Source organism: Capricornis sumatraensis, chromosome 1, assembly GCF_032405125.1.
Source record: "Capricornis sumatraensis isolate serow.1 chromosome 1, serow.2, whole genome shotgun sequence".
In the NCBI taxonomy this organism is placed as follows: Eukaryota; Metazoa; Chordata; class Mammalia; order Artiodactyla; family Bovidae; genus Capricornis; species Capricornis sumatraensis.
The window spans coordinates 215249614-215275623 of NC_091069.1; the positions used below are offsets into that span (position 1 = coordinate 215249614).

General features: G+C 35.8%; 1 protein-coding gene across 3 annotated transcripts in view; it reads right to left on the bottom strand.

Moving 5' to 3' along the window:
- Positions 1-26010, bottom strand: part of RSRC1 (arginine and serine rich coiled-coil 1) — a 444205-nt gene that overhangs the window by 204659 nt on the left and 213536 nt on the right. The gene's annotated exons all lie outside the window — the stretch shown is intronic.

Consider the following 26010-nt stretch of genomic DNA (forward strand, 5'->3'; position numbering starts at 1 on the left):
ATTATCATAAGAGATTCTTTTGACGAACAGAATTCCCTAAAATGGATAAAGTCCAATTCATCAATTCTTTCTTTTATAAATGATGTTTCTGTGGTGTTATATCTAAGAAATCTTTATGTAACCTCAATTCACAAAGATTTGCCCTATGTATGTTCTTAGAAGTTTTATAGTTTCTGATTACATTTAGCTCTATGAAATACATTTTGCTAAATTTGTATATGGTGCAACATATACACTGAGAACCCTTTCATTTTTCTGTAGGTTTTTTGCCTTTGAATATTTGTTAAAAATCAATTGGATATATTTATCCACAGAAATGAGTCTATTTCTAGACTGTCTATGCTGTTCCACTGATCTATTTGTCAATACTGGTACTAATACCACATTGTCTTTATTTATTACTACAGTTTTATATTAACTCTTGAAATCAGGAAGAATAACTCCTCCAACTTCTTCTTTTTCAAGTAGTTTTGGTTCTTCTAGCTCTTTTGCATCCCCAGTTTCAAAAAAATTAAAAAAAGTTTATTAGTTTCTACAAAAAAAAAAAAAAAAAGAGTCCCTGCTTTATTAGTTTCTACAAAAGAAAAAAAGTCCCTGCTAAGATTTTACCATGGGATTGCATTGAATCTACATAGCCATTTGAGGAGAGGGACCATCTTTAAAATGTTAAATTTTAGCCTGGTATATATTTTTCTATTACTTTTACCTCTTAGTCTATATACCTGAAAAAATTCTGCATTTTAATTAGAATATTTAGACCAATTTGAACTGTGGTGCTGGGAAAAACTCTTGAGAGTCTCTTGTGCAGCCAGAAGATCAAATCAGTCAAATCTAAGGGAAATCAACCCTGAATATTCATTGGAAGGACTGATGCTGAAGCTGAAGCTTCAATCAATACTTTGGCCACCTGATATGAAGACCTAACTCATTGGAAAAGACCCTGATGCTGGCAAAGACTGAGGGCAGGAGAGAAGGGGATGACAGAGGATGAGATGGTTGGATGGCATCATAGACTCAATGGAGATGAATTTGAGCAAACTCCGGGAGATAGTGAAGGGCAGGGAAGCCTGGAGTGCTGCAGTTCATGGGGTCACAAATAGTCAGACATGACTGAGCAATTGAACAGCAATTAATCTACTACATTGCTGTTTGTTTTCTATTTGTCCCATCCAATTGTTTGCTCCCCCCTTTTCTCCCTGCCTTTTCTTAGATTGACCATATTTATAACTCTATTTTATAGTCTTTGTTGCTTATTAGCTACAATTCTTTTGTGTTACTTGGGTTTTTGCTTTAGAGTTCACAGTATACACCTTTAACTTATTACCCTCTATCTTCACTACATCATTTCCTATACACTATAAAAACCTTATAATAGCATCCTCTCAATTCTCCTTTTCCAGCCTCTGTATTAGTATTGTCATTGCTGTCACATATTGTTATAAACTCCACAGTACATTGTGCTTATTCTTTAAACATTATCTTTTAAAGAGACATCTTTACCTGTGATGTTATCATTTCCAGGACTCTCTATTATTTTATCAATCCAATTTTCCATCCAGTATCATTTTCTAATGCGGAAAGGGGTTCCTTTGATATTTCTTGTAGTGCAGGATGTTTGGTGATGAATTCTTGCCACTTCTGTGTCTCTATTTAAAAAGTCTCCATCCAGCCTTAATTTTTGAAATATATTTTCCCAAGGTACAGAATTCCAGGTGTATACTATTTTTCTTCCACTATTTTTAAGACGTTTTACTGTCTTGTAGTTTGCATTGTCTCTAATGACAAATCTGCTTCCACAGTTTTGTTTCCTAATACATAATAACAATAATATTTTTATTTGCTTTTAAGATTTTCTTCTCACAACTGGTTCTAAGTGATATGCCTCGGTGTATTTTTCCTCACATTTCGTGTGCTTGGGGCTTGTGCTTCTTGGAACTTCTGGTTTATAGTTTTTATCAAGTTTGGAAATATTTTAGTCATTAGGTCTTTGAGTATATTTTTGGGGTTTCCCAGGTGGCACTAGCAGTAAAGAACCCTTGTGCCAATGCAGAGGATGCTTTCAGTTGCTCTTTTCTCACCTTTCCTTTCAGGATTCTAGTGACATGCATGTTGTGTACTTGATTGCCTGAAGTTGTACCACACCTCAAAATTGCTCCCTTTTTCCTGCTTTTCTTCTTTAGTATTTTTCTCTCCAGTTTCATTTTGAACAGTTCCTTTTGCTATGTCTTTTATTTCACTAATCCATCTCCTGCAATATGTCATCTCCATTAATCCCATCCAGTATAATTTTCATCTCAGTCATGTAGTTTTCATATTAAGAAACTTTATTTTTTAATAGCTTTCATATTTCTTCTAAATATGTTCAGTCTTTTTAGCACCTCTCTGACCACATGAAATATAATTGTTAATGTCCTTGTCTACTAATTTTTTTATTGCATAAATTCTGAGTCAGTTTTAACTGATTGATTTTTCAAATACATGTTATATTGTTTTGGTTTCATGAATATATGATAATTTTTGATAGAATGTCAGACATCAAGAATTTTATTTTGCTGTGTGTTGGATATTTTGTATTCCTATAAATTACCCTGTTGTTTGTTCTGGGACACAATTACTTGGAAGCAGTTTGGTCCTTTCAGCTCTGGCTTTGTTAAGCGGGACCAGAATAACTGTGGTTAATTTCCCCCTCTATTGAGATAAGGGATTTTTATTTAGTACTTGCTTGGAAGCACCATGAATTAGGAGGCTTTCCATACTAATGGTTGGGAACAGCACTATTTCCAACTCTGTATCAGTGGGAAGTACAATTTTCTCTAATCACTTCACGTACTTCTTTCCCAAGCTTTTGCTAGTTTCTTCACATGCAAGTACTGATGAGTAGTCTGTGGAACACTCAAGGGGCCCTCTCCAGACCTTCTACAGCTCACTCTTCTCTGGTAACCCGCGCTGTGAATTCTACAGGCTTTGCTTCCTGGGTATCACAGCTCTATCATCTCAACTCAGTGAGACCACCGGGTACTGCCTGGGTTCTCCTACCCTGCGGCATAACTGCACAAGTTCTGTAGGCCTTAAGCTGGAGCAACTAAACAGCTCATCTAATTTTTCACATTTCTCAGGAATCACTGTCTTTCATGTCTAATGTCCACTATCTTGAGAGCTGTTTTTTAAAATAATTTGTCCAAATTTTTAGTTGTTTGAGATGGGAGGATAAATCTGACCTACTGTTACATCTTCACTGGAATAGGAAGGTTATTATAATTTTTTTTAATACTAAGCCTTGTGAAGAAAAGTTATTAGAATGTATGTTCATAACAATGCATTATATTTATTCAAAATCTCTCAATTCCCTTTGTCCGGACAACTGTTACTTACTTCTCCTAGCTAATTTATGAGTTTAGCTTCTTTCAGGCAACAATGTCTTACATCTCTGTGTCATTCAGTTCAGTTCAGTTCAGTCGCTCAGTCGTGTCTGACTCTTTGACACCCCATGAATCGCAGAACGCCAGGCCTCCCTGTTCATCACCAACTCCCGGAGTTCACTCAGACTCATGTCCATCGAGTCTGTGATGCCATTCAGCCATCTCATCCTCAGTCATCCCTTCCTCCTACTGCCCTCAATCCCTCCCAGAATCAGAGTCTTTTCCAATGAGTCAACTCTTTGCATGAGGTGGCCAGAGTACTGGAGTTTCAGCTTCAGCATCATTCCTTCCAAAGAAATACCAGGGCTGATCTCCTTCAGAATGGACTGGTTGTATCTCCTTGCAGTCCAAGGGACTCTCAAGAGTCTTCTCCAACACCACAGTTCAAAAGCATCAATTCTTCGGTGCTCAGCCTTCTTCACAGTCCAACTCTCACATCCATACATGACCACAGGAAAAAACGATAGCCTTGACTAGACGGACCTTAGTCAGCAAAGTAATCTCCCTGCTTTTGAATATGCTACCTAGGTTGGTCATAACTTTTCTTCCAAGGAGTAAGTGTCTTTTAATTTCACGGCTGCAGTCACCATCTGCAGTGATTCGGAGCCCCCCAAAAATAAAGTCTGACACTGTTTCCACTGTTTCCCCATCTATTTCCCATGAAGTGATGGGACCGGATGCCATGATCTTCGTTTTCTGAATGTTGAGCTTGAAGCCAACTTTTTCACCCTCCTCTTTCACTTTCATCAAGAGGCTTTTTAGCTCCTCTTCACTTTCTGCCATAAGGGTGGTGTCATCTGCATATCTGAGGTTATTGATATTTCTCCCAGCAATCTTGATTCCAGCTTGTATTTCTTCCAGTCCAGCGCTTCTCATGATGTACTCTGCATAGAAGTTAAATAAGCAGGGTGACAATATACAGCGTTGATGTACACCTTTTCCTATCTGGAACCAGTCTGTTGTTCCATGTCCAGTTCTAACTGTTGCTTCCTGACCTGCATACAGATTTCTCAAGAGGCAGGTTAGGTGGTCTGGTATTCCCATCTCTTGAAGAATTTTCCACAGTTTATTGTGATCCCCACAGTCAAAGGCTTTGGCATAGTCAATAAAGCAGAAGTAGATGTTTTCCTGGAACTCTCTTACTTTTTCCATGATCCAGTGGATGTTGGCAAACTGATCTCTGGTTCCTCTGCCTTTTCTAAAACCAGCTTGAACATCAGGGAGTTCACGGTTCATGTATTGCTGAAGCCTGGCTTGGAGAATTTTGAGTATTACTTTACTAGCATGTGAGATGAGTGCAATTGTACAGTAGTTTGAGCATTCTTTGGCATTGCCTTTCTTTGGGATTGGAATGAAAACTGACCTTTTCCTGTCCTGTGGCCACTGCTGAGTTTTCCAAATTTGCTGACATATTGAGTGCAGCACTTTCACAGCATCATCTTTCAGGATTTGAAAAAGCTCAACTGGAATTCCATTACCTCCACTAGCTTTGTTCGTAGTGATGCTTTCTAAGGCCCACTTGACTTCACATTTCAGGATGTCTGGCTCTAGATGAGTGATCACACCATCATGATTATCTGGGTCGTGAAGATCTTTTTTGTATAGTTCTTCCGTGTATTCTTGCCACCTCTTCTTAATATCTTCTGCTTCTGTTAGGTCCATACCATTTTTGTCCTTTATCGAGCCCATCTTTGCATGAAATGTTCCCTTGGTATCTCTAATTTTCTTGAAGAGATCTCTAGTCTTTCCCATTCTGTTGTTTTCCTCTATTTCTTTGCATTGATCGCTGAAGAAGGCTTTCTTATCTCTTCTTGCTATTCTATGGAACTCTGCATTCAGATGCTTATATTTTTCCTTTTCTCCTTTGCTCTTTGCCTCTCTCCTTTTCACAGCTATTTGTAAGCCCTCCCCAGACAGCCATTTTGCTTATTTTTGCATTTCTTTTCCACGGGGATGGCCTTGATCCCTGTCTCCTGTACAATGTCACGAACCTCATTCCATAGTTCATCAGGCACTCTATCTATCAGATCTAGGCCCTTAAATCTATTTCTCACTTCCACTGTATAATCATAATGGATTTGATTTAGGTCATACCTGAATGGTCTAGCGGTTTTCCCTACTTTCTTCAATTTGAGTCTGAATTTGGTAATAAGGAGTTCATGATCTGAGCCACAGTCAGTTCCTGGTCTTGTTTTTGTTGACTGTATGGAGCTTCTCCATCCTTGGGTTCAAAGAATATAATCAATCTGATTTCGTTGTTGACCATCTGGTGATGTCCATGTGTAGAGTCTTCTCTTCTGTTGTTGGAAGAGGGTGTTTGCTATGACCAGTGAGTTTTCTTGGCAAAACTCTATTAGTCTTTGCCCTGCTTCATTCCGCATTCCAAGGCCAAATTTGCCTGTTACTCCAGGTGTTTCTTGACTTCCTACTTTTGCATTCCTGTCCCCTATAATGAAAAGGACATCTTTTTTGGGTGTTAGTTCTAAAAGTTCTTGTAGGTCTTCATAGAACCATTCAACTTCAGCTTCTTCAGCATTACTGGTTGGGGCATAGACTTGGATAACTGTGACAATGAATGGTTTTCCTTGGAGACGAACAGAGATCATTCTGTCGTTTTTGAGATTGCATCATTAGCACCTAGGATAGTGTTTGGAAAATAGTCAATGCTTCAGTTCAGTTCAGTTCAGTTGCTTAGTCATGTCCTACTCTTTGTGACCCCATGAATTGCAGCACACCAGGCCTCCCTGTCCATCACCAACTCCTGGAGTTCACTCAACCTCATGTCCATCCAGCCATCTCATCCTCTGTCGTCCCCTTCTCCTCCTGCCTCCAATCCCTCCCAGCATCACAGTCTTTTCCAATGAGTCAACTCTTCGCATGAGGTGGCCAAAGTATTGGAGTCTCAGCTTTAGCATCAGTCCTTCCAATGAACACCCAGGACTGATCTCCTTTAGAATGGACTGGTTGGATCTCCTCACAATCCAAGGGACTCTCAAGAGTCTTCTCCAACAGGGGCTGTGGCCGAGAGAAGATACCCCATGCCCAAGGTCAGGGGTGGCAGCCGAGAGGAGGTACCTCATGCCTGAGGTCAGGGGTGGCAGCCGAGAGGAGCAACCCCATGTCCAAGGAGCGGCGGCTGTGCCGGCGCAGGAGGGCCGAGAGGAGGTACTCCACGTTCAAGGTCAGGAGGAGCAGCCCTGAGGAGATACCCCTCCTCCAAGGTAAGGTGCGGCAGCTGCGCTTTGCTGGAGCAGCCGTGAAGAGATACTCCACGTCTAAGGTAAGAGAAACCCAAGTAAGACGGTAGGTATTGCGAGAGGGCATCAGAGGGCAGACACACTGAAACCATAATCACAGTCAGTGCTTAGCAGGTATATATTTGAAACAAACTTCTTGCAACTTTTCAAAATCTTATAATTATCATATATAAAATAATTCTGAAGCATAAATTTTACAGAATTCTATGTGTCAGGAAGAATTTACCTAACAAACGGATGGATTATTGAGAGAATGATAATGATACTGTGGAAATTATAACAAACAGTAAAAATGAACCATGTAATCTACACTTAGTAAGTTTTTTAACTAACTTATTTGATAATAAAATGGCAATTCTTAAAGTGATCACATGAGCCCTATATATATATATAGATATATACAGATATATATATGCTGCTGCTGCTAAGTCGTTTCAATAGTGTCCGACTCTGTGCGACCCCATAGACAGCAGCCCACCAGGCTCCCCCGTCCCTGGGATTCTCCAGGCAAGAACACTGGAGTGGGCTGCCATTTCCTTCTCCAATGCGTGAAAGTGAAGTCGCTCAGTCGCGTCCGACCCTCAGCGACCCCATGGACTGCAGCCTTCCAGGCTCCTCGGTCCATGGGATTTTCCAGGCAAGAGTACTGGAGTGGGGTGCCACTGCCTTCTCCAATATATATATATATATAAAAGTGCTAATTTCTTTGTGCCATATCTTTTACAGCAACATGACAGATATCCTGAAAAAGAGTATAAACTACCTAAAAGATTAAATTTTGGGGAAAAAATAGTTATTTATTACATGCTTATAATGTTCCAGAGACTGTGCTAAGCACTTTACAGACATCTCATTTAACAAAATTCTGATAATGATCCTGACAAGACAGACATTCTTAATACCATCTCTTAGATGAAGAATAAATTACCATAAGTCAAAAAGGTGATAAGGTGGCAGAACTTGTATTTTAACCCAGATCACAAAATCCATGTTCTTAGCAACACTATACTTCTACATAACTAGAGATTCATTTGTTTAGTAACTTTCATGGCGGGGGGGGGGGGGCAGGGGATAAATCAAATAATTTTTAGTTGCCAGAAAGACCATATAAAGTTAGAACTAAATTTTCTTTAGTCTTTTGAATGCTACCATTAACCATCTTAAAGACTGTGAATGTCATCTAAAAAGCTCATTTTAATCAAGCTTTTTCAAATGAGTAACTTTAAAAATATTAAACATATTCACAGTATAGGTACTGTGCTCTTTCCTTTAAAGTAAATGCAATCTCACTATGACAGAGACACATATCAACAGCTTATCATATTTCTGGCTACATTTCATTTTAACAGTTACTATAATTCTATCTCTTAGGATCAAGGTCTAAGCTAGAAATATTACACATAGCTCAAAAGTAGATTTATCTTGCCTACAGAACTTAGCACCAAGTTAGTTTAAACAAAGACCAGAAAGGACCAGAATATATTCTGTTTCCAATAGCAAATTCCTTGTAAGAATTTTAATCAAATATTTTTTCTAAACAGCTTAAGCAGTTTGCAAAAAAGTTATTTATAGCTATTTTCTTTTAAAAACTAAGACAGATGTCATTTTATAGATGAGTAAGTTAAAGAGGTGACTCTGATCCTAAGGTTACAATATTCCTCTTAAGGTCTGTTTAAGAAACTCATATTCACTACCCAATAACAGTATGTGAAATGATCCTGCACATATACTGTACAAATATACAGCCAGGTTTATTTGTTCATACATTATTTATGGCTGCAAGCAGCAGGGCTGTATAGTTGTGGTAGAGATCGTATGGCCCACAAACACTAAATATTTATTTTGTCCTTTATTTAGACTTCCCAACTCAGGGATCTTCCCAACCCAGGGATCGAACTCAGGTCTCCCGCACTGCAGGTGGATTCTTTACCAGCAGAGCCACAAGGGAAGCCCTTATTTAGACTATACCTGTATTCTTTCCACTTAACTTTTCCACCCTTTATATAGCTGTTAATGTTACCTTCACAAAGCAAGCTTCTAATTAAGTTATTGCTTAAAAAACTCATCAGTGACACTCCATTGCTTCCAGATTTAAGCATAAATTATCACCTTAATTTTCAATGCCATCAGTACATTTCAACCTTATTCTTCTACCCTTATCTTTCAACCATTTCTGTATTCATACCCAGCATTTCAACAGTACATGGCTTCTCACTATTTTTCAACCATGTCCTGCATATTTCTCCACTGCTTTCCTCGTGCAGAAGCCTCTATTTGGAATTTCCTTTTCCTCAGTCATCCTTAGTTGCAGAAATGCCATCATCTTTGTTGAGCCCTACCTAGTTGGCTGGATACAGTATGGACTATCAAATGACTCACAGAGTACTCAAAATCCTTGTGAAAATGCTATAGACTACCTTGTTGTTCTTTCAAAATGAGTGTCTCTCCCCTCCTTTTCCCCAATGGCTCAGTGGGAAAGAATCCACCTGTAATGTAGGAGACGTGGGTTCAATCCCTGGGTTGGGAAGATCCCTTGGAGAAGGAAATGGCAACACACTCCAGTATTCTTGCCTGGGAAATCCCATGAACAGAGGAGTCTAGCATGCTATAGTCCATGGGGTCGCAAAAGAGTCAGGCACAAGTTAGTGATTAAACAACTCCTGTACTTAGTTTCCTTCATTCCTAGCCCCAGATATGGAACCTCACTGCTTAAACCAACTTTGAACAGAACTTAGGAAGAAGGTTTAGATTTGTCAAGAAAGTAGCTGTATATGGAAGCTAGGCAGATGAAGCAGAAATTCTCCCTGCTCTGTGGAACCAAGACAGGCAAGGAGAAAGGGAAAGAAGTTTGGCTAACTCAATGAAAGTTTAGAAGCTTAAAACAACAGAAAATGGAAGAAACAACAAATCCAAACCATCATTTATTTGTAATTGCTACATAACTGTGCCACAGAAATGTTTACTTGACATGTCCTGTCAGAAATTGTAGCTTTCTTTTTCTTTGACAGCTGAACCAAGAGATTCTCCCACAAAAGTAAGAAATTAGGGGGTTTTATATGCACCAGTTCTTGGTATATTAGGCCTCTCAGAAATTCTAAAATAATTCTATGCAAAAGAAATTATTTTACTAAAACTTCTAGACATGACAATGAGGTTAAAATAAAATTATAATTAATAATACAATTTTTAATATATTAAATGGTAAGGCACAAATAATTTCAGGTTCCTAAATTTTTTCTAAAGTGAAAAGGTGTGCAGTAACATACAAGGAAAAACATTCATATTGTTCTAAACACTGTTTTAGTATCTTGTTTTTTTTAAACATTGTTAAAACCACCTACTTTTGCTATCACAATTTTAAGTATCAGCACACCATAAATATTAATATTTTAGGATAATCTATTAGATATTATTTTTAAAGAATTACATAAATGTCTTTCCTGAACCTTTTAGAATTCAGTTTAAAATAATACTTCCTATTTTTAAAAGCCTTTGTAGCCTGGCAACAGCTATTTCTAAGAAACTTATTCCCTGTGACTACTTTTCTTTCAGTTATTTGACTTTGTCTCTCTCTCTCTTTGTATCATCTCACGACTGCTGGGAAGGGAATGGTGTTCTCTGCAGTACCAATCACCTGGACTAGTCTACTTATTATTTCTCTTTGCTGTACTGACTTCACAAAAGTTTTTAACTCTCTTGACAGAACCTTTTCTGTTTTATTCCAAGTTATAATTTCTATCTTTAAATGCAGTTACTTAGCCTCTAAAAGATCTTTTAAAATCACCTTTTAAAAGTGTTTTTGCTAACAAAAACCAAGAGGTAAAAGTACTAGAAAGTTTTTTTAAGTTATGTTTTTTCCTCAAAAACATTAATTAAATTTGAACCACTGGATTCAAAATGGACAATGAAGCAGATAAAATATTTGACCTTCTGTAGGTTTATTTTATATCTCTATAAACATTCCATAGAAAATAACTGATTGGAATGATTTACTAAGAGATTTTCTAGATGGAATATTTACATAAAGGATGTTTGCAATATTTCATATGTCCCCAAAAGTTTTATATATATATGGGAAAAAAAAGTAAAAGGCAAAGAAAGACTGATTATGTATCAGAACTGTATTCTAATCTTAACTATATAAACTTTAAGGGTTTGTTTTCTCATCCATGCAAGTGTATTAATCACAATCCTTTTCAAAAATAGAAAACTGTCCCCCAAAAGTAAATGACTAAATAAATTGAGGTTTAATCCCTTGACGGAAGCAGCACAGTAGTCAATTTTACAAATATTTTTAAAGACATTAAATACCATGGGGAAATGCTAGAATTACATTTTTATAACTGCAAAATGAAACATGTAAAATGACCCAGATTGTTAAAAAAAAAGAAATTAAATTTAAAAATTTTACATAAAATGCATATCGTAGGAAAAAGCTAGAAAATATGTGATAAAATAATTTTTATTATCTATTCTATCCTTAAGTTTTTCTATGTTTTTCAAGTAGGATTTCATCAGCTGGAGCAGGAAAAATGGGTTTCACAACAAAAATAATGTCTTTATAGTTAAAATAATTTAAAAATTAGATGACTATTAAATTTTTTTACAGTTCAATACAAAGTACATTAATGTCACATTTCAGTGTAATAAAGTACGCTCTAGAAATTTTAAGATTTAAGTTTTGCCTATAATCTGACATTTGACACCCATTCTTGCTACTACCATGAGGTTATAGACATATTTTGCTTAGAGGTGAATTTTATAATGGATAAATGTACCAGCCTTTTGCCTCAGGAGACTCGTGATCAAAAGTAATAAGTGAAAATTATGTAGATGATCAAATACTGTTTTTTTTTAGTTGACATTAGTCTAATCACAAAACCACTTCCCTATTCATCGTAATTAATGATCTCCACTCAAGGAAAGCCCAAAACCATGGGTGTTGTTACTCATGATTAAAATATACTAGCAGAGGCTTGATTTCTAACTTATGTTGCTATTTTCCTTTTAGAATTCTAATGTAGAGCCCAAGTAATATACAAATATAAAATCAATATATTATTTCTTGAACTCCCATTCTAAAATAATCAGATTCCTCTCTCTTTCTTGCTAGTTTCCTCCTCACCCATCCTTGCTTATCTAAGACAATGAAGCCCTATTTTACTCATGAAAATTATCACACTAATCAGTTCAATTCAGTTCAGTCGCTCAGTCGTGTCTGTCTCTTTGTGACCATATGACCCACAGCACGCCAGGCCTCCCTGTCCATCACTAATAAAATCCTATAATCAAGAATAGTACTTTATGTATTTAAAAAATACCTATTCTAAAAGAGCAACCAAATATATTTTCACAGTAAGTTTAGTATGATAGCCAACTCTATACCACTTGACCAGCCTTCCCTTTTCTTTTCAATTGACCACTCTACCAAAATGGCAGCTGATTTTTCACATTCTTGAAAAATACAATTTCTTTCAAAATTAGTTCTACATATTCTTACTTTTTCACAAGGCCATGAAGGAGAAAACATTAATTAAAAAAACCCTTCAGGTAAAATTATATGAAATGCTAATATTTTGCATTTTTAAAATACAAAAGTGGTAATTTCATTTTGTTCAACTTAAAAAAACAAAGTTGACAAGGGAATAGGGTTGTCTTTTTAACTTAGAAGCAAGAGAACAAATCATGAAGGAAAATGACTGACAGATTCGACTGAATAAAAATACTCTATAAAAAGTATCCGGCAACACAGAACTAAAATAGATGGCAACACAGTGACAGTAATATTATTAGCAGCAAATCTAACCAAGAGTTTAGAGCTTCATTTCAAAACAATTACTAAAGGTTGTTAACAAATCACTAATTTCTAAAAGATTAGAGAAAGAATGAGTTTAAGACAACTCACACAGTAAAATGACAGCCGGTCAAGTTCTCTACTTAGATTTCTCTGGGAGAAGTCTCAGTTCTTATTATTAAAATGTGGAAATTAGATAACTCTGATACTTAATGCTAGCCAATGATGCAAAACTTTCATGCACGAGTGCCAAGTCGTTTCAGTCATGTCCGACCTTTTGCGTCCTGCCAGGCTCCACTGTCCATGGTATTATGCAAGCAAGAATACTGGAGTAGGTTGCCATGCCCTCCTCCAGGGGATCTTCCCAATCCAGGGACTGGACTCACGTCTCTTCTGTCTCCTGCACTGGCAGGAGGGTTCTTCACCACTAGTGCCACCTGGGAAGCACCCATCACACTTCACTCATAAACTGCATCTTCTAGGCTGATACAACAGCCACAGAAAGCAATTTGAAAAATATGCAAGAAGTCTTAGAAGTACTCATACTCTCTGAGAAACTATTTCTAATTTCGGTACCTAGAAAGAAATATTTAAAATAATTGAGAGCTATGATCATTCAGATATTTCAGATACTTGCTTTAAAAAAGTGAAGGCCAGGAAGTGACCTAAACCTCCAACAATAAAGAACTCATTAGATAAATGTATTCCATAAGATATAATATTTCTATTGAAAACAATGACAGTGCTAAACATTTAAAGTATGTAAAACTGCCTACCAACAAGAAAATGCCAGTGTACTATACATATCAAGAAAATTTAAAGTGTTTATTCTTTGACACATAATTAAAAAAAGAATCTAATCTAAAATAATCATTTAAGATTCAAAGATCTATGTACAAAGATATTTGTCACAGTGCTACCTATAAGAGCAAATTATTGAAAAATTATTGAAAACAATATACCAATAAACTTCTAACAGAATAATTGATTTTAATACACTGATACAGTAAAGTATAATTAGCTATTGAAAATGCTTACCAAAAAATTAATGACACTGAAAATTATTCCAACTATACTCCTAAGTGAAAATGTGAGATACAAATATAGATCATACTTCAGTTTTGATTTATGTGAAATATGTATTATAATATGGATGCACAAAACAGACATGAAAGAATCATCCCAAAATGTTACAATGGTATATTCTTTCAGCAATGGCAGCAAGAGGAGATTGGTGTAAATCTAGATAAAATGACTGAAGAGCACGGCGAAAGTAAAGGCAGATGACAACGTATTTGCTGAAGTAAAACAGCATGTTTTGTTTTTCTTGCTTGGGAACATTACATCCCCATGGCTTAAATGGCAAATATCCACAGCTTTAGCACCAGAAGTAATAGATTTGGTTCAAGTTAGTAGCAGAACAACTAGACCTTTAATGGGGAAATTTTGGAAGTGAGAGTCATAGAAGGTTGAGATTATAAACTGTCCATATGCTCCCAGCTATCTACTAAATTATGCATGTGGGCAGAAAATCCCAGAGAATCCAGTGAAGATTGAAAGCCTGTGATACTTATAAATTTGCTCCACCTTGCAATGTATTCCTCATCTACATACATCACAGTCATAGTGTGGAAACCTTACTGCCCTGAGGCATCATTCACTGACCAACCACTAAACTACAGGAGCCATGCTAAGCAGACAACACTAATAAACACACAAAAACTGAGCTAAGATACCACAACCAAACACTGCAGAGGCAATAAATTTCACAGATTGAGTCTAGGAAAGACAACTGCCTCCTTTAAAAGACAAACAAACAAACAAAAAACCTCAAAAGGAAAACAAAATAAACAGAATCCAGAGTTAGAACAGCATATCATCCACTAGTCCAGTTTTTAAGCAAAATTTTGCTGCTGCTGCTGCTGCTTAGTTGCTCAGTTGTTTCTGACTCTGTGACCCTCTGGACTGCAGCCCACCAGGCTCCTAGGTCCATGGAATTTTTCAGGCAAGAATACTGGAGCAGGTTATGATTTAAAATGACTTATTAAAAAGTATGAACATATGAACCCATATTCAAGAAAAAAGAGTGGTTAATAGGAAGCAGCTCCAAATTGGTCCAGATGTTTGATTTAACAGATAGAGAATTCAAGAAAGCAATTATAAAATGTTCAAAGAATTAAAGGAAAATATGCTAAGGATTAAACAAATAGGGAATCTCAAAGGAGAACTTTGAAACTATAAAGAGAGAACCAAATGGAAATCTACATTTGACAAGTACAGTAACTAAAACAGAACCCTCCCCCAACCCCCAAAAAAACACTTCACATCACTAGATGGACTCATTAACAGACTGAGATGGCAGAAGAAAGAATCAGTGAATATAAAGGCGTATCAATAAAAATTATCCAAAGCAAAAATCAAAGTGAAAAAATACTGAAGGAAAACGAACAAAGCCTTAGTGAGCCGGATGTAACTTAAGTCCTAGAAGAAGAAAAGACAGAGAAAGAAAAGGACAAAAAATACATATATATATGAAAAAATAATGACAAAAAAGTACCAAGTTTGGTGGAAAACTTTAATACCTTAACAAAATTCAATGGATTCCAAGGGAACAAATACAAAAACAACCAAACTTATATGCATCATAGTCAAACTTCTGAAAGCTAAAGGCAAAGAGAAAATTTTGAAAGGAGCAAGAAAAAAATAGCACAACATGTACACAGAAAATATATAATTAATGTTTGACTTTTCATCAGAAATAATGCAAACTAGAAGACAATGGTGATGGAATATTTAAAGGGCTGGTGGAAAAATATTAATACTTGTCCATCAAAAATTCAACATATAAAAAAAAGGCAAACTAAAAACATTCACAGGTAAGCAAAAACTGAGATAGTTCATTGCTAGCAGACCAGCCCTAATAAGAAATACTGAAGGAAGTCCTTCTGGCTAAACAAATGAATGATAACTCAGAATTCAGAATAGGAAGGAATTAAGAGGAATGGAAAGAATAAATACGTGAGTAAATATAAGATATTTTTAATTCTCCATAATTTTTTTAAAAAGACATACGCTTGCTGAGTAAAGATTCTAACACTATTGTTGAGTTTATAAAGTATACAGATGTAATATGTATAATATTACAAAGGAGAGGAAAATGGAGGTAAACTGGAAAATGAAGATAAACTGGTAATGTTTTATTAGAAGTAAATTACTATCAATTTGAAGTAGACTGCAATAAGTTAAAGATGCATATTGTAATACCTAGAGGAACTCCTGAAATATTTTTCCTACAGTGTCCTTGAAAACTTACATAGTCAGAATATCACCTAGATACAACAGTATAATACACACTATTCAAAAAAAAAACAGAAGGGCACCAAAATGGCAATAGCCCTGAATCAAAATGGAAGCATTATAAAGTGATTTATTTTTTCTTTTCTTTGTTGTTTCTGCATTACATATGAAGTGATTATAATATTCTTAAATGGAATATTCCAATAAAATTTAAACCATGTAAAAAATACCATAATAAATATACCAAAAAACTCATGAGATACTAAAGACATTTTAAATATGGGTATCTTACATGCGCATCAGAGAGTTTATAAACCTCTTGAAATAATACAGATTTATATTTTCCTGGACAGAGAATCTATGGTTATTATCAGACTCCAAAAGGGATTTATATGTCAAAAAAAAGTTAAGAACCAGTGTTCTAAAGTATTAATAAATGGCTTGTCAAGTTCCATTCATTTGGACTGTGGACTCTGAAGCATCCTTATGTAATTAACTGCTCTTTAAAATTCATTAATTTAAGTTAGTTCGTAACTCTTTAATTTCCCTTTATTCTTATTTCAGAGGTTCTGATCTGGGTGACAGGAAGAAATAGGGTAAGGAGAATATTCTATGGGCCACAAAAGCAGAAAACAGCAACACGACTGTATAAACTGGAAGTCCCTTAATCCTGAAACAAGTTATTCAGCTAGGTAGTTTTTGCTTTTATTTTTCCACATAAGTCTTCATGAAAGTGCCTATGAGTTCATGATATTTTAACAATTTCTTAGGTAATCTGCTGTTTAGGCAGGTTGGGAATTACTGCTCTGAATTAACAGTGAAGTCCTGAAGCTAAGTTTGTTTGTGATTATTTCCATATCCCTATCACCCAAAGCAGAACCTGGAACAGAGAAGACTCTTAATAAAAAACCTGTTGAAATAAATAAGTCAGTCTTCTTTTTCATAGTGTGTGGATAAAGAATAAAATCAAGCAGTATCAAATTACCATCTACATTATATATAACAAATACTAAGATAAGAAAATGCTTACACTCCTTAGATAGTAAGTTATATTGGAAGATTTGTGTTTGGATTATTAGTGTTGAAGTATTCCAGATCTCTGTCCCTGAAATCCTTTCTGTCCTTACTGGTCCAGTAAAAATAACTCCTCATTCACATTATTTCCTAAGGAAAACAAATCTTAGTCCTTGAGTCAGCAATATCTCTTGGGCTCTTAAGTGACTACATCAGGAGACACTGACTTAAAACCTAGACAAATTCATTGTTTCTATTTCTAAACAAGAGGAAAGAAATCATTATCTATGAAAATAATAAGAACAATGCCATTTTAGGTCACTTCCAAATTCAAAGCAAAGCTTCCAACAGAGTTGCTTAACAAGTATTAAAATTCTTGCCTTTTAAATGCATAGACTTAAACAAATGAAGATGATAGATTAAAGCACAAATGGTACCTTTAACATGATATTCAGACTAGGCTATCTGATCAGACAATTCACAGAATAGAGAAACCATTCCTTGAAATAACCGCAACCCATATACTCCATTCCATTTTGAACTTTCAAAGGGTCCCAATCCTATGGGAAGAGACATTTCAAGTACTATACATATGCATGCTAGTCGTGGATCTTATTAGTAGACCCATTTCATTATAAAAATTCATTTCAAAATTTGTGGTTATTAACGATAATTACAGAACAACAAAAAACTGCGTGGAGAAAAAAAAATTGGAGATGCAGTATATTTTTAATGATTAAGAACAGTAGAAAACTATCCTGATTAGAAATGTAACAACAAAATGTGGTGTTTTGGTCCATACAACAGTCTACTCACCCATTACAAATGTAGCTGATGGACTAAAACTGAGTCAGATTCACACTTATCAGGCTTGCCAGGGCAACCTTGGAGTCAGTCGATCAGAAATTTAGTGTTGAACCAACAAGTGTCTTGTAAAAGAGCTAATGTAAATTAGCTGAACCTCATAATAATGCTTTAGCTATTAGATATGTGATTTCCAAGTTCAGAATATATATTCAACACCCTTATTTCTCTTTGATTCAGGCTTCTTCCCTAGCCCCTCCTCTACCTTGGGTCTTATTTATGGGTCATAGGAAAAGAGGGGGGAGGGGACTTTCCTGGTGGTACAGTGGATAAAAACCCACCTGCCAATGCAGGGGACATGGGTTTGACCCCCAATCGGAGAAGATTCCACAAGCCATGGAGCAACTAAAGCCCATGTACCACAACTACTGAGTCCACGTGCCCCAAATACTGAAGACCCGGTGGCCCAGAGTTAATGCTCTGCAACAAGAGAAGCCATCACAGTAAGAAGCCCTGATCATCAGACCTAGAGGAAGCCTGCATGCAGCAATGAAGACCCAGTGCAACCAAAATAAATAAATTTTCAAAAAAGAGGGAATAAAAACTCAAAGTTACTTTCACTATAATTTTTTTTAAATGCTCAGGAGCTAAGAGGCATTCATCCTAAGGTACTCTCTGCCCTTAACAGAATATGACATAAAAAGGGAGACAGGCAGCTTTCCTAAGCTGTCACAGAAGTTCATGTGGGAAGATCAGTCACATGGCCTGGCACAGAGGGAAATACCTTGCTCACATGGTGAGACCTAGTGGGATCAGCAATAGTACGGGGCAGAGGAGGGTCAAAGCAGAGGCGGATTTAAAAAGGAGAGGTGAAGGTCATGGTCTTCTTCTTTTTAAATTGTTCAAACCACCTATGTTGTTTTTGAGCACATGCAATTCTCCTCAAAACTGCCACAGACTCTTGGGGGACACTGATAACCACCTCAACTACAAGGGTAAAAGTCAGTAAAGTACCTTTTGTGAAAAGAAGTTTGGTTTTACTTGAATACTGCCTTTTAGTTCAGATTAAAAACCAGGAAAAAGTCAGGAATACAGAAATACTTTGGTATACCCATATGCTCAAATATCACCCAAGTCTCTTGTGTGTTGCTAGGATACTGTCAAATGGTAACATCTCAGTGGATTAATGGGCTCTTTAATAATCACTAAAGCAGAGTTCCACCTGGAGTCCAAGAAGCCTGAATCCTTGATATGTTCTAGGAGGATCCCTGTAAGAATGTTTGTGTGTGTGTGTGTTTTTTTTTTTTTTTTTGAGAATTTTAAACTCTGGCTTTGGTGTTACACTAAAAACTACTAATTTAAGCATATGAGTGCCCCACTTATTATCAAGAAATTGAATGCAATTTCAATGGCAGGTTTTATGTTTATGTTCATTATCAAGTTTGGTGCCATGTGATCTCCTGAAGTGCTGGTGTTTGCTTTTAATGTGTCTGTAAGCATGTCTAACTGCTGCAAAGCAGGCCTGTACAAATGTCAAATGACAACAATGACCTCCTATCCACCACTGTACTCATGTTAAATTTTCTGGCAGTTATAAAGACAAAATGATTCTTATTGAAGTTATAATTTGCAACTAAGACACTTTCACAAAATAATAAGTCTTTAATTTCTCCAGTTATATAGTAAATTGAGACTGTGTCATTTTTATGAAAGTAAATCAAAGGGCTACTTGATTTAGTACCAGAAGTATTATTCTGGACTAATAAGAAAAAAATTGAACTTATGTCAAAGCATTTTTTTGCATCAAGAGCAGGACAAACAACGTCACTCTGGTATAAAAGTAAGGGATTCCACCGCAAACTGAACAGAGAGAAGTGGATGGAGAGTGAGGGGTATCACATGAAACAGAATAGAGAAGTACAGACAGGGCAAAGTCAAAACAACCTGAGCTACAACATCCCTTTCTTTATTCATCACTTGAGCTGAGGTACTGCTAGTCTTTGCACATACTACTTGCAGTGGCTGTAACTGCAGTGAGATGGAGGTGAACTGTTACATAGATCTTTTAAACTTTTTGTCAGAATTTTATTACTTTTGGTTGTATTAGTATAATATTATTACTAAGTCGCCAAAAAGATGGCTCAGTGATTAAAATAGCTTACTTATCAAAACAGAAAAATTAAAATAATAAAAATCTCAAAATCATTCAGGAATACAGGAAACACAAAACATGCAAGTAAATCTGACTATTAATAAACCAAACATTAGAAAGTCAATGTAAGTAAACTAGCATCATCTATGTTAAGATAATTCACTTACATTATACTGGTTAAATTCTCCTTTCATTGATTTTGTAATTTTATATTTTATTTGTAAACATAGCTAGTGAATTTGTACTAATATGCAAATTTGAGAGGTAACTAAGTATACTAACAGCACGAGCTCTGGAAACTGCCTGGATTTAAATCCACAGCTGACGTTTATTATCTGTGGGATCTTGAACAAGTCATTTAGTCTATATGTTCCTCAGTTTCCTTATCTATAATATGGAGATAATAATATTACCCAAAAATCCCACTTTAATGTTATAAGTAGGATTAAAAAAAAAAAGTATGAGCTCTGGAGACAGACTGCCTGAGTTTTATAACTCAATTTTTCTTCTCCCAGAGTGTATTACTGCGGGATTTTATTGTGCCTTTCTTGTTGGGTTACTGTAAAGATGAGATGAGTGTGTGTGTGTGTGTGTGTGTGTGTGTGTGCGCGCGTGCGCGCATATCTATCTATTTATCTATCCAATCAATACAAAATGCCTAGCACCTAGTACATGTTATATATGTTACCTGATGTTATTGTTACTGCAATTTCATTTTTAATATTAGTATTACAGTTTTACATTTATATAAACACTACACCTGTAAGGAGTTTAATGTGGTTATGTATATGCATTAAGCAATATTATGATATAAATCAAAGGAATCAAAATGTATTAAGTGGATGGGGAGGAATTTTTTTCTCTTTAAAGAGTATGCATATGACTAAAATTCAGGAAACTATTTTTAAATTATATCACCACCATAATGTTTATCTTAAAGCTACATTTATTTTAACCATATGGAAAAGTGTTACTTCTGAAACTTTTAAGAAACACTGATAATCTGGTAACACAACAAGGCTTACTAACATTTTGGTGGCCTACCCACACCTCATATCACCTTTGTCTAATCACAAAACACTGTAGCAACCATGCATGCCCACAGCATGGCAGCTATGAGTCAGGCAACAGCTCGATACCAGCCAAATCAAGTGTGGTTTTATTTCTGCTGGTTAAATTTAAATGTTAGATCAGTGAATAAAGTAAAAACACCAACACAAACTTTTTCATATTTATATAATATCCTATAAGTTACTCAGAACAAATAGAACCACCACCTTTCATACAAGGTGTGTGGCACCTTTTCATACCATTAAAAGACAATTATCCATGGTTTAGAGGCTTTTTTCTTCTTATACTTTAAAGGTATTTGGAAATCGAATATTATATAAATCACAGAATATTAGTCTGATTTTAAAGAAGGATGAGAGTGAATGTTCATTTGTATTTTTGCCTAAATGGTCTTTTTATATCAAACCCTGATAGTCAACTTAAGTTTCTTTAGGAATGAGCTCTCATATCAATAAATAAAAGTATGAACTGATGGTAAATATTCAGTTACTATGTCAGAACACAATATTTGCTTTTGCTGGGATATATAACTAAAACACTTCACTTCTCTTTGCCACACACGTGGTGGTTAGTTTATTTTTTCATATAAATTCATGAGAAACTTTTTCATAGATCTGGTTTTCTTAAAAATGTTTGATTAGTGCTTTATGCTCCAACCTGGATAGTGGATACAACTTGGATAATCACCAATAGATGGCACTGTTTGCACTAGGTAGCCAAAATCTCATAAATGTCTCATTACAGGCACAAATTATTAAGACCAAAATCAGTGAATCTGAATTTTTCAAGATGGAGGACATATATAAAAATAAATTAAATATTAAAAAATTTATACTTAATAGTTTCAGAATACAGAGACCGATTTAAGGCAAACCATTTACTCACCTAAAAATATTTATTGAGTACCTACTATCACTAGGCACCAGAGATATAAAAGTGATTAAGATATTTCCTGGTCTCATATAATTATACAATAATATAACTAATAATGGAGATATTCACTGAGAAGCAAAGAGGCGCATTCTGGGGATGGAATGGGTAAGTGAAAGATTTTTGCAAAAATGGTCCCTGAGCTGGTTCCAAAGGATGGGAGTCTGGGGGTAGTATTAGTCAGTACATTCTTTAAGTTCTTACAATTTAAAAAAAGGGAAAAGCAACAGCAAGAACTGGAAGGAAAGAAATGGTATACTAGTACAATGTGAAAAGTATAAATCAGAACACGGTAAGATATAAACCTGGAAGAAGAGGTCTGCAGCATTCAAAAAGTCTTGTTATCTTAATGAAATTTGGACTTCAGTCTTCATGGGATGGGGGTCCATTAAGGAGTAATAGAGATTGGCATAGTCATATTTATATTTTGGAGAGATCACTGTAGGAACTACGTGAACAGGAACTTGAATGGAGTGAGATTGGAGGTGGGAATCCAACTACAGTTGTGGCAGTCCAGACAGCGAGCCTGATGCCTGAACCAGAGCAGTGGCAATATGAAACTGGAGCCTATTATACAGAGTGAAGTAAGTCAGAAAGAAAAACACCAATATAGGATATTAACACATATATATATGGAATTTAGAAAGATGGTTTAACGATGACCCCATATGTGAAATAGCAAAGGAGACACAGATGTAAAGAGCAGACTTTTGGACTCTGTGGGAGAAGGTGAGAGTGGGATGATTTGAGAGAATAGCATTGAAACATGTATATTATTATATGTGAAAAAGATTGCCAGTCCAGGTTCAACGCATGAGACAGGGTGCTAAGGGCTGGTGCACTGGGATAACCCTGAGGGATGGGATGGGGTGGGAGGTAGGAGGGGGGTTCAGGATGGGGAACACATGTACACCCTGGCTCATTCATGTCAGTGTATGGCAAAAACCACTACAATATTGTAAAGTAATTCACCTCCAATTAAAGCAAATTAATTAATTTTTAAAAAAGAAAGAAAAAAAATAGTAGAAGGGAAGATATCGTTTTAAGAAATGTTTAAAGGCTGTGTTTTAGCAGGATATGGTGTTTAAACGGATATGGGATGTGAGGGAGAAAAAATCAAGGGTGATTATCAAGACAATGCATTCCACAGGTACTTTTGAAATGCCAGATAACTTTTTACTGATCCACCATTTTTAATTGTTTTTAATAAGTTGCTAACCTGCTTATTCATCTCCAATCTTTATGTAGCATCTTGTATTTTATCTTCAAAACACACCAGAATTTTTAAGAACTTCCCTGGTGGTCCAGTGGCTAAGAACCTCCCTGCTAATGCAGGGGACACATATTCGATTCCTGGTCTGGGAAGATTCTACATACTGCAGAGCAGCTAAGTCCATGTGCTACAACTACTGATCCCACGCTCTACAGACCACACACCACAACTATTGAAGCCCATGCACCCTAGAGCCTATGTTCCACAACAAAGAGAAGCCACTGCAAAGAGAAGATTGTGCACTGCAACTAGAGAGTAGCCCCCACTCGCCACAACTCGAGAGAGTTCGTGCACAGCAATAAAGACACAGCAAAGTCATGAATAAATAAATATTTTTTAAAATGGCTAAACAATAAAACTTGAAAAAACAGTTATCATAAAATATGGTTATTATATATTTGTCATCTCTTCTGTTTATTAGATTACATCACATGAACACAAGGTCCTCTCTCCTGATCTGGATCACTGTTGAATACCTAGCACCTAGTCTGGTATATAGCTGATGTTCAACAAATAACTTGAAAAGTTAAAGTGAAAGTTGCTCAGTGGTGTCTGACTCTTTGTGACCCCATGGACGGCAGCCTGCCAGGCTCCTTTGTCCATGGAATTTCTCCAGGCCAGAATACTGGAGTGGGTACTGGAGCTGAGCCACCTGGTAAAGAATCTGCCTACAATGCAGGATACTCCATTTTGATTCCTGGTCAGGAAGATCCACTGGAGAAGGGATAGGCTAACCACTCCAGTATTCTTGGGATTACCAGATGGTTCAGCTGGTAAAGAATCCGCCTGCAATGTGGGAGAACTGGGTTCAATCCCTGGGTTGGGAATATTCTCTGAGAAGGGAACAGCTACCCACTCCAGTATTGTGGCCTGGAGATTTCCATGGACTGTATAGTCCATGGGGTTGCAAAGAGTCCGACACAACTGAACAGCTTTCGCTTTCAACTGTTAAAGAAACACGTATTTCTGAAGATTCAAGCTCTACTCACAATCTGCTTGTCTGATTACTTTCCATCAGGATCAAACACTACTTTAGTCCCCATTTAGTAAAGCGTATCCACAAGAGATGTAGCCTATTCATTAAGTACTTTAGCTTTTTTCAGTGACAGCTTTTCTCACCAGGGCAGGAATGAGCCTTTCAACATGTCAAGTTAGCAGCTATTTTCCAGCATAATAGGTGCTCTCTGGTCAGGTCAGTTTTCTTCAGCATGGACAACTAAAACACCATACTATAGAAACAAGAAATTTCCTCCCTCATTTTATGAGTCTTCTCAAAGTTTCTGCCATGTCTCCTTGCGTCTTTTTTTTTTCATGGATATTAATTTATTCAAAATCATTTACCTTCTCAAGGCTGTCTTAAGACGTTATAGTGTTTGGTCAATCGTCTACAGTTTAACTATCCCTTAAAAATTTTTCCCCCTACTTTCACAATGCAAAGTATTATTTATAGCATGTTCATGGAGGGAAAGGGGTAGACAGGGTGCTCCATTTTTAAAAACATACCCAGGTTTTCCAATGACCTTCTCTATCAGTTTCCTTGGGATTTCAAGGAAACAAACAGATTTATTTTAATAAGCTTAAACATAAAAATCTGAATTTAAAAATTAGACAGGCCTTCTATTTATACTAAATATTTAAACAATAAAGCTGCTCCAGAACATCTAAAATATTCATCCAGTAGATTTTAAAAAGTTTTATACTAATATGGTAGGTAAGATATGCATATAATAACAAATATAATGTAGCCATTGTATTAATAATATTAGATAAGTTTTATAAATTGGTACAGTAGTTCAGTGCCATGGAAGACAAATTTTTACTGAATATATATAGATTATTTTATAAAGGAAACAGAATCTAAGTTGGTCTTTGAAGAGAAAGTAGTAGTATGTAGTCCTGTCAAAATGTAATTTGTAAGTATATTTTTTAAGGATAAAAATACTGCAAAACATGAAGTCCCCAGTAACAAACTCCCAAGTTTATATCACAAGACATGTAAAATTACAGTAACGCTGTTTAATATAAAACACTAACTCAAAAAAAACCCAGCAAATAGACAAAACCTACCAATGCAACCTGGAAAAATCCATGGACAGAGGAGCCTGGCAGGCTACAGTCCACGGTTCACAAAGAGTTGGGCATGACTGAGCAACAGCACACACACCAAGTCAAAATAGTCACAATGCCATAAATGGCTATATAGCTAAATGTTATAAAGTTACCTACTTAGTAAGATACGTATATTCTGAATTGGATTAAATGATTCCAAAGCATCACTGCCTGTCAATAACAAACTATCAGTGGCTGATAAAGCCAGAACTTTTATCTTAATAAATATAAGTCATTTTAAAATTTCTTCTAGGAACACAGTTACATAGAAACTTTGGCAAATCAAGGAGGTAGATTAAGGTAATCCTTTCATAAATTGTAATAAAGATAGAAAAAGGAATAAATTACATTGAAGCAGCATTCAAAGCAGAGGTTAAAAGAAATTTCAGTGTACATTTTGCCATATATGAGCATTATGTATCTGTGAATAATAATTTATAACAATTCATTAGACAACATTTTAGCAATTATATTTTAAGAGACATAATAATGTTTTTTTACTACATCCCTTTATACACATTCTTTAAATGAAAACCAGGTATTCATCAAACAATGAATACTCACTTGTGTTACTGTAACATATATTTTTAAAAGTTGATTCTAGAAATCAATCAACTCTCAGAGTATACTGTGGTTAACTTTGAATGAATCTGAATATATAGAGATAAAGGTAACAAACTTACATTATTATTTATAGTTAGTAGTTGATCGCAAAACCCTTAAAAGGTAAAGCACAAATGATGTATAATTAATGTCCTGGGCAAAACCAAGTAACAGAATTAATTTTTTAATAAAGCAGTTAAAGAAATTGAACCTGGAAAAAAAAAAGAAAAGAAATTGAACCTGGGTTTATTGTGGTATGGACAATTATATGATTAAAATTGGCTTAC